Source organism: Phyllostomus hastatus, unplaced genomic scaffold, assembly GCF_019186645.2.
Source record: "Phyllostomus hastatus isolate PE091 unplaced genomic scaffold, TTU_PhHast_1.1 phas_contig_64, whole genome shotgun sequence".
In the NCBI taxonomy this organism is placed as follows: domain Eukaryota; kingdom Metazoa; phylum Chordata; class Mammalia; order Chiroptera; family Phyllostomidae; genus Phyllostomus; species Phyllostomus hastatus.
The window spans coordinates 2,400,437-2,415,130 of NW_025333928.1; positions in this window are offsets into that span (position 1 = coordinate 2,400,437).

Consider the following 14,694-nt stretch of genomic DNA (forward strand, 5'->3'; position numbering starts at 1 on the left):
TACATAGGCTGAAAGTGAAGGGCTGGAAACAAATTTTCTAAGCAAAGGGACAGAAAAAAAGCTGGGGTAGCAATACTGATATCAGACAAATAGGCTTCCAAAAAAAGGGCCATAAAAAGAGACCCAGAAGGTCACTTCATAATACTCAAGGGAAGAAACCACCAAAAAGACATAAATATTTTAAATATATATGCACCAAACATAGGAGCACACAAATACACAAAGAAAATCGCAGAGGACTTCAAGAAAGATGTTGACAGCAACACAATTATAGTGGGGGATTTTAACACCCCACTGTCAAAAATGGACAGCCCTTCCAAACAAAATATCAACAAAGATATTATGGCATTGAACAATGCCCTAAAGGAAATGGACTTAACTGATATATATAGACCCTTCCAACCCAAAGAAGCTAAATACACATTCTTTTCAAATGCACATGGAACATTTTCAAAGATAGACCACATGATAGGACACAAAACAAGCCTCAACAAATTCCAGAACATTGAAATCATACCAAGCATTTTCTCGGATCACAAGAGACTGAAGCTAGAAACCAACTCCTTTTAGCCACAGCGATCAACCCCAAGGAAAAAAACCCAAAACATTCAAAATCATGGAAATTAAATAGCATGCTGTTAAAAAATGAATGGGCCAAGAACGAAGTTAGGGAAGAAATCAAATGGTTTCTGGAAAGAAATGAAAATGAACTCACAATAACCCAAAACTTATGGGACATAGCAAAGGCAGTCCTGAGAGAGAAGTTCATAGCGAAACAGGCCTACCTAAGAGATAGAAATTTTTCAAACAAACGACCTAACCCTACGTTTACAAAAACTTGAGGAACAACAAGAAAGACAGGCCAGAGCAAGTAGAAGGAAGAAAATAACCAAGATCAGAGCAGAATTAAATGACATAGAGACTAAAAGCACAATTCTAAGGATCAATGAATCCAGGAGCTGGTTCTTTGAAAAGATAAACAAAATTGACAAGCCTTTAAGCAGACTCATCAAGAAAAATGGAGAGAAGACCCAAATAAACACAATCAGAAATGAAAGAAGAGAGATTACAACAGGTAGCACAGAAATACAAAGGGTTGTAAGAAATTACTACAAAGAACTATATGCCAAGATATTTGAAAACCTAGGTGAAATGGACAAATTTCTACAAAAATATAATCTTCCAAAACTCAATGAAAGAGAAGCAGGAAGCCTGAAAAAGCCAATAACAGCAAAAGAAATTAAAGCAATAATCAAAGAACTCCCAACACACAAAACCCCTGGACCAGATGGTTTCACAGGAGAATTCTACAAAGTGTTTAAGAAAAAGCTAATCCTTATCCTTCACAGACTGTTCCAAAAAATCCAAAAAGATGGAAGACTCCCAAACTCTTTTTATGAGGCCAACATCATCTTAATTCCAAAACCAGATAAAGACACAACAAAGAAAGAAAACTTCAGGCCAACATCGCGGTTGAACATTGATGCTAAAATCCTCAACAAAAATACTGGCAAACTGCATCCAACAAAACATTAAAAAGATCGTACACCATGACCAAGTGAGATTCATTCCAGGGATGCAAGGATGGTACAATATTCACAAATCAGTAAATGTAATACACCACATAAACAAAAGCAAACACACACAAAAAAAACACATGATCATATCAATAGATGCAGTAAAAGCATCTGATAAAGTATAGCACCCATTTACGATAAAAACACTCGGCAAAGTGGGAATAGAGGGAGCATTCCTCAACATAATAAAGGCCATATATGAGAGACCTACAGCCAACATCATACTCAATGGGCAAAAATTTAAATCTTTTCCACTAAGATCAGGAACAAAACAAGGCTGTCCACTTTCACCACTTTTATTCAAATAGTACTGGAGGTTTTAGCCACAGCGATCAGACAAGACAAAGAAATAAAGGGCATCCAATCAGAAAGGAGGAAACAAAACTGTCAGTGTTTGCAGATGACGTAATAGTATACATAGAAAATCGTATAGAGTCCACCAAAAAACTGCTTGGCCTAATAAATGAATTGGGAAAAACAGCGGGATACAAAGTCAATATCCAGAAATTAAAGGCATTTCTGTACACCACCAATGAAACTGCACAAGAAGCAATCAAGAAGAAAATTCCATTTGAAATAGCAAAAAGAAAAAGAAAATACCTAAGAATAAACCTAACCAAACAGGTAAAAGTCCTGTATTCAGAAAACGACATAACACTGAGGAAAGAAATCAAGGAAGACACAAACAAATGGAAACATATACTATGTTCATGGATTGGAAGAATTAACATCATCAAAATGTCCAGACTGCCCAAAGCAATTTACACATTCAATGCAATACCTATTAAAGTACCAATGGCTTATTTCACAGACATAGAACAAACACTTCAAAAATTTATATGGAACCATAAAGGACCCCAAATAGCTGCTGCAATTTTGAGAAAGAAGAGTAAAGTAGGAGGGATCAAAATACCTGACACTAAACTATACTACAAGGCCACTGTAATTAAAACAGTCTGGTACTGGCATAAAAACAGGCACATGGACCAATGGAACAGAACAGAGAGCTCAGAAATAAACCCAAGTCTCTATGGTCAATTAATATTTGACAAAGGAAGCAGCAACATAAAATGAAATAAAAATATCTTCTTCAACAAATGGTGTTGGGAGAACTGGACAGCTACATGCAAAAAAAATGAAACTCGAGCACCAACTTCCACCTTATACAAAAATAAATTCAAGGTGGATAAAAGATTTAAATATAAACTGTGACACCATTTAAGTCCTAGAGGAGAACGTAGGTAGGAAAATCTCAGATATTTCACACAGAAACTTTTTTACTGACATGTCTCCTAGAGCAAGGGACATAAAGGAAAGAATAAACAAATGGGACCTCATAAAAATAAAAAACTTCTGCACAGCTAAAGAAAACAGTATTAAAATAAAAAGAGAACCAACTGTATGGGAAAACATATTTGTCAATCATACCTCACACAAGGGTTTAATCTCCAAAATATATAAAGAACTTAACACCACTCCACTTTTAGAAGAGAAGCAACACAGTTAAAAAATGGGCGAAGGACTTGAATAGATACTTCTCCAAGGAGGACATACAGAGGGTCCAAAGACACAAGAAATGATGTTCAATGTTGCTAGTTATCAGAGAGATGCAAATTGAAACCACAATGAGATACCACTTTACACCAGTCAGAATGGCCATAATAAACAAAGCAACAAACAACAAGTGTTGGAGAGGTTGTGGAGAAAAGGGGACCCTAGTGCACTGTTGGTGGGACTGCAGACTGGTACAACCACTATGGAAAGCAGTATGGAACTTCCTCATAAAACTAAAACTGGATCTGCCTTTTGACCCAGCAATTCCACTTCTGGGACTATATCCTAAGAACACTAAAACACTAATCCAAAAGAACTTTTGCACCCCAATGTTCATAGCAGCACAATTTACAATAGCCAAGTGCTGGAAGCAACCTAAGTGCCCATCAGTAAATGAATGCATCAAAAACTATGGTACATTTACACAATGGAATTCTCTGCAGCAGAAAAAAAAGAAGGAGCTCCTACCCTTTGCAACAGCTTGGATGGATCTGGAAAGCATTATGCTACACGTAATAAGCCAGGTAGTGAAAGATAAATACCGTATGATCTCACCTTTAACAGGAACCTAATCAACAAAACAAAGAAACAAGCAAAATATAGCCAAAGACACTGAAATAGAGAACAGGCTGACAATGACCAGAGGGGATAGAAGAGGGAATTTCAGGGGAGAATATGAAGGGTTTACAGGAGAAAATTGAAAGGAACACATGGACAAAAACTAGGGGGATGGTGGTAATGGGAGGGAAGTGGGCAGGGTTGGGTGAGTGGCCTGGAATGGGAGTAAAAAGGAGCAAACTGTACTTGAACAATGATTGAAATTTAAAAAAAAAGAAAAAGAGGTTAATCAATTTATATTCCCCTTACCAGATGATGATAGTTTAAGTTGTTCCACGTCCATGGCAATTGTTGATAGTGTAAATCTTTTAAATTTTGTCATTTTATCAATAAGCTAGGAATCGATGGGGACTTTCTCAGCCTGAGAAAGGTCATCTATTCATAAATCACAGCTAACATCATCCTCGATGTTGAAAAATTGGATAGATTTCCCCTATAATCCGGAATAGGACCAGAATGTTTGCTCCTACCACTTCTGTTAACATCATCTCTGCTCAGACCCTAGCCAGGGCCATTAGACATGAAAAAGAAATAAATAGCATACAAGTGAGAAAATAACAAGTAAAACTATCTCTACTTGCAGATGACATGATATCGTATATAGAAAATCCTAAGGAATTCACTAGAAAACTATTACAACTAATAAACAAGTTGAGCAAGGATGGAGGAGGATGCAAGAGCAATATACAACAAATACGTTTATTTTTATAGACTAGCTATAAACTATTCAAAAATGGAGTTAATAAAAACAATTCCATTTACTATAGCATCAAAAAATAGATGTAAATTTAACAGAAGTGCAAAACTTTTCTTCTGGAAACTACAAAACATTGTTGAAAGAAGTTAAAGATTTAAATAAATGGGAAAATGCTATTTTCATGAATTTTGGAACTTAATATTGTGAAGATGAAAATGTTCTCTGAATAGATATATAAATTCAGTGCAATCTCTTAGAATCCCAGTTGACCATTTTGTAGAAGCTGACAAAAATTGATTCTAAAATTCATATGGAATTGTGACTCACAAAAAGCCAAAACAATGTTGAAAAAGTAGACAAAGTTGAAATACTCAAACTTTCTTTTTTTAAATATATTTTATTGATTATGCTGTTACAGTTACCCAATTTTTCCTCCTCTGTCCCCCTCAGCCCAGCATTCCCCTTTGTCCAGCAATCCCCTCCCTTAGTTCATATCCATGGGTCATGAGTGTAAATTCTTTGGCTTCTCCATTTCCTATATACTATTCTTGACATCCGCTGTCTATTTTATTTCCACCAATTATGTTTCTTGATCCCTGCATCACTTCTCTCTTACCCCCACTTCCCCCTTCAAGCTAATAACCCTCCAAATGATCTCCATGCTTATGATTCTGTTCCTGTTCTGGTTGTTTGCTTAGTTTGCTTTTTATTTTAAAACCTACCACAAAGTGATGATAATTAACATAATGTGGTCCTGGCTCAAGGCTAGACATATAGATAATTGAATAGAATTCAGAGTCCAGAAATAACCCACATAGCTCTGATCAATTGGTCTTCAACAAGAGTTCTACCACCAAGAAATAAAGAAAAAAATAGTCTTTTCAATGAATGGTGCTGAGGAAACTAGATTTCCATATGCCAAAGAATGATGTTTAACCCTTACCTTATACATCATGCAATAACAAAAAATCTAACATTAAAGCTAAAGATATAAGACCTCTGGCCAAGATGGAGGCATAGGTAGATATACATTGCCTCCTCACACAACCAAAAAAAGGACAATGACAAATTTAAAAACAAAAAAACACCCAAAATGGCCAGAAAATCAAACTGTGTAGAAGTCTGACAACCAAGGAGTTAAAGAAGAAATATTTACCCAGTACAGTACAAAGGTCAGAGACAGGCAGCCAGGGTGGAGAGGATTCTAGGCAAAAAGGCAGCTGGAGAACCAGGGTGAGCAAGGCAGTGGCTGATGGAGTGGGTGGTCCCAATTTGCATGTGGATAAACTGGGAGGAACAACAGGGTAGCGAGACAAACCACATAACCAAGGATTCCAGCATGGGGAAATGAAGCCTCAAAACATGACTGTAAAAACCTATATGGTGTTGAGGCAGTGGGAGAACCTCCCAGCCTCACAGGACCGTTCATTGGAGAGAACCACAGAGTACTAGAACATAAATAAAGACACCCATCTGGGAATTAGCACCAAAAGGGTATAATTTGCTTGTGTGTAGCAGTGGAAAGGACTGAAAGCTAGAAGAGATCCAAGTAGGCAGCACTATTCCCTCTTGGGACCCTCGCTCACTTACAGCACCACAAAATAGCTCTGTCAGATTCCAAGCCCTGACAAATACCCAAGTCTCAGCCCCTTACTATATAACAGGCATGCAGAGACAAAAAAAAAAAAGAAAAAGAAAAAAAAGAAAGAAAATATGGCCCAAATGAAAGAACAGATCGAAGCTCCAGAAAAAATATAACTAAGTGATGAAGAGATAGCCAACCTATCACATGCACAGTTCAAAACACGGGTAATCAGGATGCTCACAGAGTTGGCTGAGTATGGTTGCAAAATAGAGGAAAAAGTGAAGGCTATGAAAAATGAAATAAAGGAAAATGTACGGGAAACCAACAGTGAAGGGAAGGAAACCGGGACTCAAATCAATGGTTTGGACAAGAAGGAAAAAATAAACATTCAGCCAGAACTGAATAAAGAAACAAGACTTCAGAAAAATGAGGAGAGGCTTAGAAATCTCCAGGACAACTTTAAACATTCCAACATCCAAATCATAGAGGTGACAGAAGAAGAATAGGAAGAGCAAGTAATTGAAAATTTATTTGAACGAATAATGAAGGAGAACTTTCCCAATCTAACAAAGAAAATAAACTTCCAGGAAATCCAGGAAGCACAGAGAGTCTCAAAGAAGTTGGATCCAAGGAAGCACACACCAAGGCACATCATAATTACATTACCCAAGATTAAAGATATAGATAGAATCTTAAAGATAGCAAGAGAAAAGGAGATAGTTACCTACAAAGGAGTTCCCATAAAACTACCAGCTGATTTCTCAAAAGAAACCTTATAGGCAATAAGGGCTGGAAAGAAGTATTCCAAGTCTTGAGAGGCAAGGAACTACATCCAAGATTACTGTATCCAGCAAAGCTATTATTTAGAATGGAAGGGCAAATAAAGTGCTTCCCAGACAAGGTCAAGTTAAAGAAGTTCATCATCACCAAGCCCTTATTATGTGAAATGTTAAAGGGACTTATCTAAGAAAAACAAGATGATCAAAAAAATGAACAGTAAAATGACAAGAAACTCACAACTATGAACAATGGAACCTGAAAAGAAAAAAAAATGAAAACAAAAACTAAGCAAACGACTAGAATAGGAACGGATTTCCAAGAATAGAGATCGCATGGAGGTTTATCAGCAGAGAGTTGCAGCAGGGAGAATGAGGAAAATGTACAGGGAATAAGTAGCAAAAGTGGTAGGTAGAAAACACACAGGGGTAGGTTAAGAATAGTATAGGAAATGTAAAAACCAAAGAACTTATATGTATGACCCATGGACATGAACTAAGGGGGAGGGAAATGGTGGTGGGAGAGCCTGTGCAGGGCAGAAGGGAATAAAGATGGGAAAATGGGACAACTGTATACCATAATCAATAAAATACATGTTTAAAAAAGCTAAAGGTATAAAACTTTTAGAAGAAAAATAAGACACAAAGTGAGAAGATGACAGTGAGGTGGGTGGGAGCAGAGCCCAGTTCTCCCTGTGCCAAGCTGGAATACCTAGCCAATCATGTGAGGAACAGAATGAACAGCCAACAGAATCCCAGCTTATATTCATATAAGTTTGGAGGCAAAAAATTGCACAGGACATTGAAAAATAGACAGTGAGGAGATTATGCTGGGACAGTAAGGTCCCTGGGATCTGTGCAGGGACCAAGGCTGCTGTGGCCCCTGGCCCTGCACCTGCTGCAGGATATGGGGAGTGGAGTTAGATCACCAGCTCCCTGTCCTACCAGAGCAGGGAGGGAAGTCTGGCACCAAGGGGGACCTGAGTACTGGAAGTTGCTGGAGGGAATAGAGATGAAACGGGAGACTCACAGAGGAAGTACACATCTGCTGAACTGTGAATGCAGACACCAGAGAAATTGAGGGGCCAGGCAACACCTGGAGAAGGGAGGAGTTGGGTAGTATTGAACCCTGACTTGGATAGTCTCTGGAATGGTTGGCAAGTTGGGCTGTGTGAAGAGCTGTGTGCTTGTTAAGAACAGGGGGCAGCTTCTTTGCAAGAAACTCTCCAGAAGCAGCTGGCTCACCCCAAGGGTGATTTCAGCTGCATGCACCCAGAGATTGAATGGCCAAGTGTGGAACTAAGCCTCCCAGCTTGTCTCATGCTGTGCACAGCTAAGTGGCTGATTTGACCTAGCAGATCATGGAAGATGTGGGTTGGAAGCTGGAAAACTGGGAATATTGCAGCCTAGACCAGGTTGCCATCCACTGAAAACCACAGAAAGGGAGAAATCAAAGCCCATTTCCCCTCTTTCTGTGGCATCTAGGAAGACTAGGGGAATTCACTGAACAGCTGGAAAGTCAGCAGGAGCTTCTTCTTATTATTTTTCTTTTCTGTTCCTCTTCCTTTTTTTCCCCCTTTCTTTTCTTTCCCCAAGTGAAACAATAAGACCTGGAATTAAGAAGTGTCCAGAGACAGATCTGAAGTGGGGAGCACAAGGCTAACCCCAAAAACTGAGAAACTGAGACAAATGTCACTTTGCTATCCTATAGAGCTGACATTTTATTGGGTATGTGTATTATTATTATTACTTATTTTACCACTTTTATTTTATTAGTATCTTTTTCATTTTCTTCCTTATGTTTAGTTTTCCTCATTTATTTCTCTGTTACTTGCATTGCTTGACTGGTTTTCCTTATTCTCTCTTTATTGTATTTCAATTTTCCTTCTCTCACTTCACACATGTTCCAATAACACACAACTCTTGATCAGGTACTTTCTGTTCTGATTATCCAAATCATATATTTCTTGTCATGTTATTGTTGTTCCAGTACTATTGTAAATAATTGTTCCATACAATTGTACATACTACACAGCAACCCTCCCTGATCTTAGCCCACTTCACTTTAATTGTCAGCATTATTATTGTTGTGGTCAACTCTATTCTCCCTCTCACACTATGCACACTTTATAACTTTTACTCTCACTATATCTCATCATCTAACATTGCACAAGTGCTCCATTTTCTGGATGCAGCTCACAATCATCCTCCCCTCTACAAAGAGTCTTATCTCTCTTACACCTTTTATCAAAAGTGACTAGTTGGGCGAAATATCACAGTTAATGCTACACTTATCCAAAGAATCTCCTATCATTTCTCTACTTGATGGTACTTTCAATCCCATAAAATACTCTCCTGCTATCTTAGTCCATTTTGCCTACCCCCAGCCCCTGATCACATACAAGAATAGGTGGGAGCTGCAAACATCAGTATACCTGCTGGAGGAGAAGAACCACCAACAAACGAACCACCAAAAAGTAAAAGCCCAAGTACAATAAGAGAGCCCACACAAACAGAAAAAAGAGCAACCTAGAGCATCCAGACAAGGAGATCAAAGAGACCACACCACTGAACCTCCTGGAATTCCTACCATAGAAGTTCGCCTTACAAAGACGGCTAGCAAAGCGAAACATCATGAAGCGCAGAAACAAACAGAAAGAGTCACCCAAATGGGGAGGCAAAAAAAATATACAATCAAAAGGAATGGAAGACTCCCCACTAAAAGAGTTAAATGAAATGAAGGTAAGAAAACTATCAGATATAGAATTCAAAATAATGGTTATGAAGATGCTCAAGAAACTCACAGACAATTACAAGGAACTAACTGAGTGAGAACTACATCTTCATGAGAAAGGAACTGGAAACTATAAACAAAAACCAGGAATAAGTGAACAATAAAATATCGGAAATAAAAAAGCACACTAGAAGCAATTACAAGCAGGCGGGGTGAAGCAGAGGATCGAATGAGTGAGTTGGAGGACAAAGTAGAAAAAAACACCCAGAAAGAGCCAGAAAAGGAAAAAAGACTCAGAAAGAACAAAAAGTTGGTAAGGGAACTGCTAAACAACATGAAATGTAACAATATCCATATAATAGTGATACCAGAAGGAGAAGAAGAAGAGCAAGGGATAGAAAACCTCTTTGATGGAAAACTTCCCTAATTTGATGAGAGAAAAAGGCACACAAATCCAGGAAACACAGGGAGTCCCAATCAAGAGGAATCCAACAAGGCCCACTTCAAGACACATCATAATTAAAATGGCAAAATTCCAAGACAAAGAGAGAATCTTAAAGGCAGCAAGAGAGAAAGAGGAAGTAACATGCGAGGGAGCCCTGATAAGACTAGCAGCTGACTTCTCAATGGAAACACTCCAAACCAGAAGAGAATGGCAAGAAATATTCCAAATAAGGAGAGCCAGAGGCCTACAACCAAGATTACACTACCCAGCAAGGCTCTCAATTAAAATGGAAGGCCAAATAAGGAGCTTCCCAAACAAAAGAAGTCTAAAAGAGTACACCTCCCTCAAACCAGCTCTGCAAGAGATGCTAAAGGGACTGCTTTAAGAAAAGGAAGGAGAAGAGTGGGAGAGAGAGAAACACAGGTATGAAGAAGTGGCAAAAAATAAGTGCTTATCAATAACAACCTTAAATGTAAATGAATTAATGCTCTAATCAAAAGACATATAATAGTTGAATGGATAAGAAAGCATGACCCACACACATGCTGCCTACAAGAGACCCACCTCAGAACAAAGACCTGCACAGACTGAAAGTGAAGGGCTGGAAACAAATTTTCTAAGCAAATGGAAAGGGGAAAAAAAATGCTGGGGTAGTAATACTCATATCAGACAAAATAGACTTCAAAAAAAGGTCCATAAAAAGAGACCCACAAGGTCACTTCATAATACTCAAGGGAAGAATTCAAAACAAAGACATAAACATTGTAATTATATATGCATTCAAAATAGGGGCACCCAAGTACATAAAGAAAATCTTGGAGGACTTCAAGAAAGATATTGACAGCAACACATTTATAGCAAGGGATTTCAACACCTGATTGTCAAAAATGGATAGATCTACCAAATAAAATATCAACAAAAATATTGTGGCATTGAACAATGCCCTAGATGAAATGGACTTAAATTATACATATAGAACCTTTCACCCAAAGAAACAAAATACTTATTCTTTTCAAATGCACATGAAACATTTGCGAAGATAGACCACTTGATACGATACAAAACAAGGCTCAACAAAATTCAAGGAATGTGAAATCATATCAAGCATTTTCTCCAACCACAAGGGACTGAAACTAGAAAAGAACATCAGGAAAAAAAACAAAAATATTGGAACTCATGGAGATTGAATAGCATGCTATAAAACAATGAGTGGGTTCAGAATGAGATCAAGGAAGAAATAAAAATGTTTCTGGAAACAAATGAAAATGAACTCACAACACTCCAAAACATATGAGATACAGCAAAGGCAGTCCTGAAAGGTAAGTTCATAGTGATACAGTCATACTTAAAAAACATAAAATAATTTCAACAACCTAACCTTACATCTACAAGATCTGGAGAAACAACAACAAAGACAAGGCAGAGCAAGTAGAAGAAAGGAAATAACCAAGATCAGAGCAGATTTAAATGACGTAGAGACCAAAGGAACACTTCTAAGGGTCAATAAATCCAGGAGCTAGTTCTTTGAAAAGATAAACAAAATTGACAAGTCTTTAAGCAGACTCATCAAGAAAAAAAAGAGAGGATCCAAATAAACACATTCAGAAATGAAAGAGGAGCAATTATACTTGATACCACAGAAATACAAAGGATTGTATGAAATTACTATGAAGAACTATATGTGAAGAAATTTTAAACCCAAGGAGAAATGGACAAATTTCTAGAAAAATATAAGCTTCCAAAATAATGAAGAAGTAGAAAGCCTGAACAGACCAATAACAGCTGGCAAAATTGAAGCAGTAATCAATAAACTCCTGACACATAAAAAGACACGGACTGGATGGTTTCACAGGAGAATTCTACAAAGCATTTAAGGAAAGCTAACCCCTATACTTCAGATACTGTTTAAAAAATCCAAGAAGACAGAAGACTCTCAAACTCCTTTATGAAGCCAACATCATCCTAATCCCAAAACCAGATAAAGACACAGCAAAGAAAGAAAACTGGAGGCCAATATCGCTGATGAATATAGACGCTAAAATCCTCAACAAAATACTGGCAAAATACATCCAGCAGTGCATCAAAAAAGATCATGGAGCATGATCAAGGGGGATTCATCCCAGGATACTGATATATTTGCAAATCCATAAACATAATACACTACATAAAAAAGTAAAGGCAAAAATTACATGATCATATCAATAGATGCAGAAAAAGCATTTGATAAAGTACAGCTCCGATTAATGATTAAAACACTCAGCAAAGTGGGAACTGAAGGAGCATTCCTCAATCTAATAAACATAATATATGAGAGACCTATAACCAACATCATACTCAATGGGCAAAAATTTAGAGCTTTCCCACAAAGATCAGGAACAAGAGAAGACTCCACTTTCACCACGTCTATTCAATGTAGTATTGGAAGTCCTAACCACAGCAGTTAGACAAGAAACAGAAATAAAAACATCCAAATTGGAAAAGTAGAAACAAAACTGCCATTGCTTGCAGATGACAGGATATTATACATTGAAAATCCTATAGACTCCAGGAAAAAGCTGCTTGACCTAATAAATGAATTGGGCAAAACAGTGGGATACAAAGTTAATATTCACTAATCAAAGCCATTTTTGTATAACAACGATGACATATCGGAAAGAGAAATCAGGAAAAAAAAATCCCATTTGATATAGCAACAAGAAAAATAAAGTACCTAGGAAGAAACCTAACCAAGGATGTAAAAGACCTGTACTCAGAAAACTACATAACCCTGAAGAAAGAAATTAAGGAAGACACAAACAAATGGAAGCAGGTATTGTGTTCACGGATTGGAAGAACTAACATCATCAAAATGGCCCACAGCAACTTATAGAATCAATGTAATCCCTATTAAAGTATCAATGACTTATGTCACAGACATAGAACAAACATTTCAAAAATTAATATGGAACCATACAAGACCCTGAACAGCAGCAGCAATTCTGAGAAAGAAGAGCAAAGTAGGAAGGATCACAATACTTGATATCAAACTGTATTACAAGGTCACTGTAATCAAAACAGCGTGGTACTGGCATAAGAACAGACACATGGATCAATGGAACAGAATAGAGCAGAAATAAACCCAAATCTCTATGCTCAATTAATATTTGACAAAGGGGGGCAGAAGCATAAAATGGAGGGAAAATAGCCTCTTCAATAAATGGTGTTGGAAGATCTGGACAGCTACATGCAAAAAAAAATGAAACTTGCTCACCAACTTACACCATACACAAAAATAAATTCAAGGTGGATGAGAGACTTAAATAAAAGCCATGACACCATAAAAGTCCTAGAGGAAAGCATAGGCAGGAAAATCAGATATTTCATGCAGCAATATTTTCACTTATATGTCCCCTTCAACAAGGGACATAAAGGAAGGGATAAACAAATAGGATCTTATCAAACGAAAAAGCTTCTACATGGCTAAATAAAACAGCATTAAAATGAAAAAAGAACCAATTATATGTGTAAACATTTGCCAGTGATACATGGGACAAGGGCTTGATTTCCAAAATAGATAAAAAAAGTCACACAACTCTACTCCAGGAAGACAAAGAACCCAATAAAAAAATGGGCAAAAGACTTGGACACTTTTGCAAGGAGGACATACAGAGGGCCCAGAAACATATGAAAAGGTCCTCAGCATCACTAGCCATCATAGAGATGCAAATTAAAACCCCAAAGAGGTACTACTTCACACCGGTGAGAATGACCATCATAAACAAAGCAACAAACAGCAAGTGTTAGAGAGGTTGTGGAGAAAAGGGAACCCTAGTGCATTGTTGGTGGGATTACAGATGGCTGCAGCCACTGTGGAAAACAGTATGGAATTTCCTCAGAAAACTAAAAATGAAACTGCCTTTTGACCCAGCAATTCCACTGCTAGGAATATATCCTGAGAACCCTGAAACATCAATCAAAAAGAAACTATGCACCCCAATGTTCATAGCAGATAATTTACAGTAGCCAGGCTCTGGAAGCAACCAAAATGCCCATCAGTAAATGAATGGATTAAAAAGCTATGGTACATTTGCACAATGGGATACTGTGCAGCAGAAAGAAAAAAGGAGTTCCTACCCTTCAAGTAAGCATGGATGGAACTGGAGAGCATTATGATAAATGAAATAACCCAGGCAGTGTGGGACAAATACCATATGGTGTCACCTTTAAGTGGAACCTAATTAACAAAACAAACAGGCCAGCAAAATATAACCAGAGATGCTGAAATTAAGAACAATCTGACAGTAACCAGAGGGGAGGTGGGAGGGGATAATGAGAGTGAAGGGAGGAAGGGTTCTCAGGAACAACTTTAAAGGACACATGGACAAAACCAAGAGGAGTTGGAAACAGGGAAGGGAGGTGGGGATGGCTGGCATGGGGGGTACTGAGGAGTAAATGCCAAAAACTGTACTTGAACAATAAATAATTTTTTAAAAAATTATATGGAACTATAAATGATCCCTAATAGCTGCAGCAATTTGAGAAAGTAGAACAAAGTAGGAGGGATCACAATACCTGATATCAAACTGTATTACAAGGTCACTGTAATCAAAACAGCCTGATATTGGCATGAGAACAGACGCATGGATCAACGGAACAGAATAGATACCCCCAGAAATAAAGCCAAGTCTCTATAATTGATTAATATTTGACAAAGGGAGCAGCAGCATAA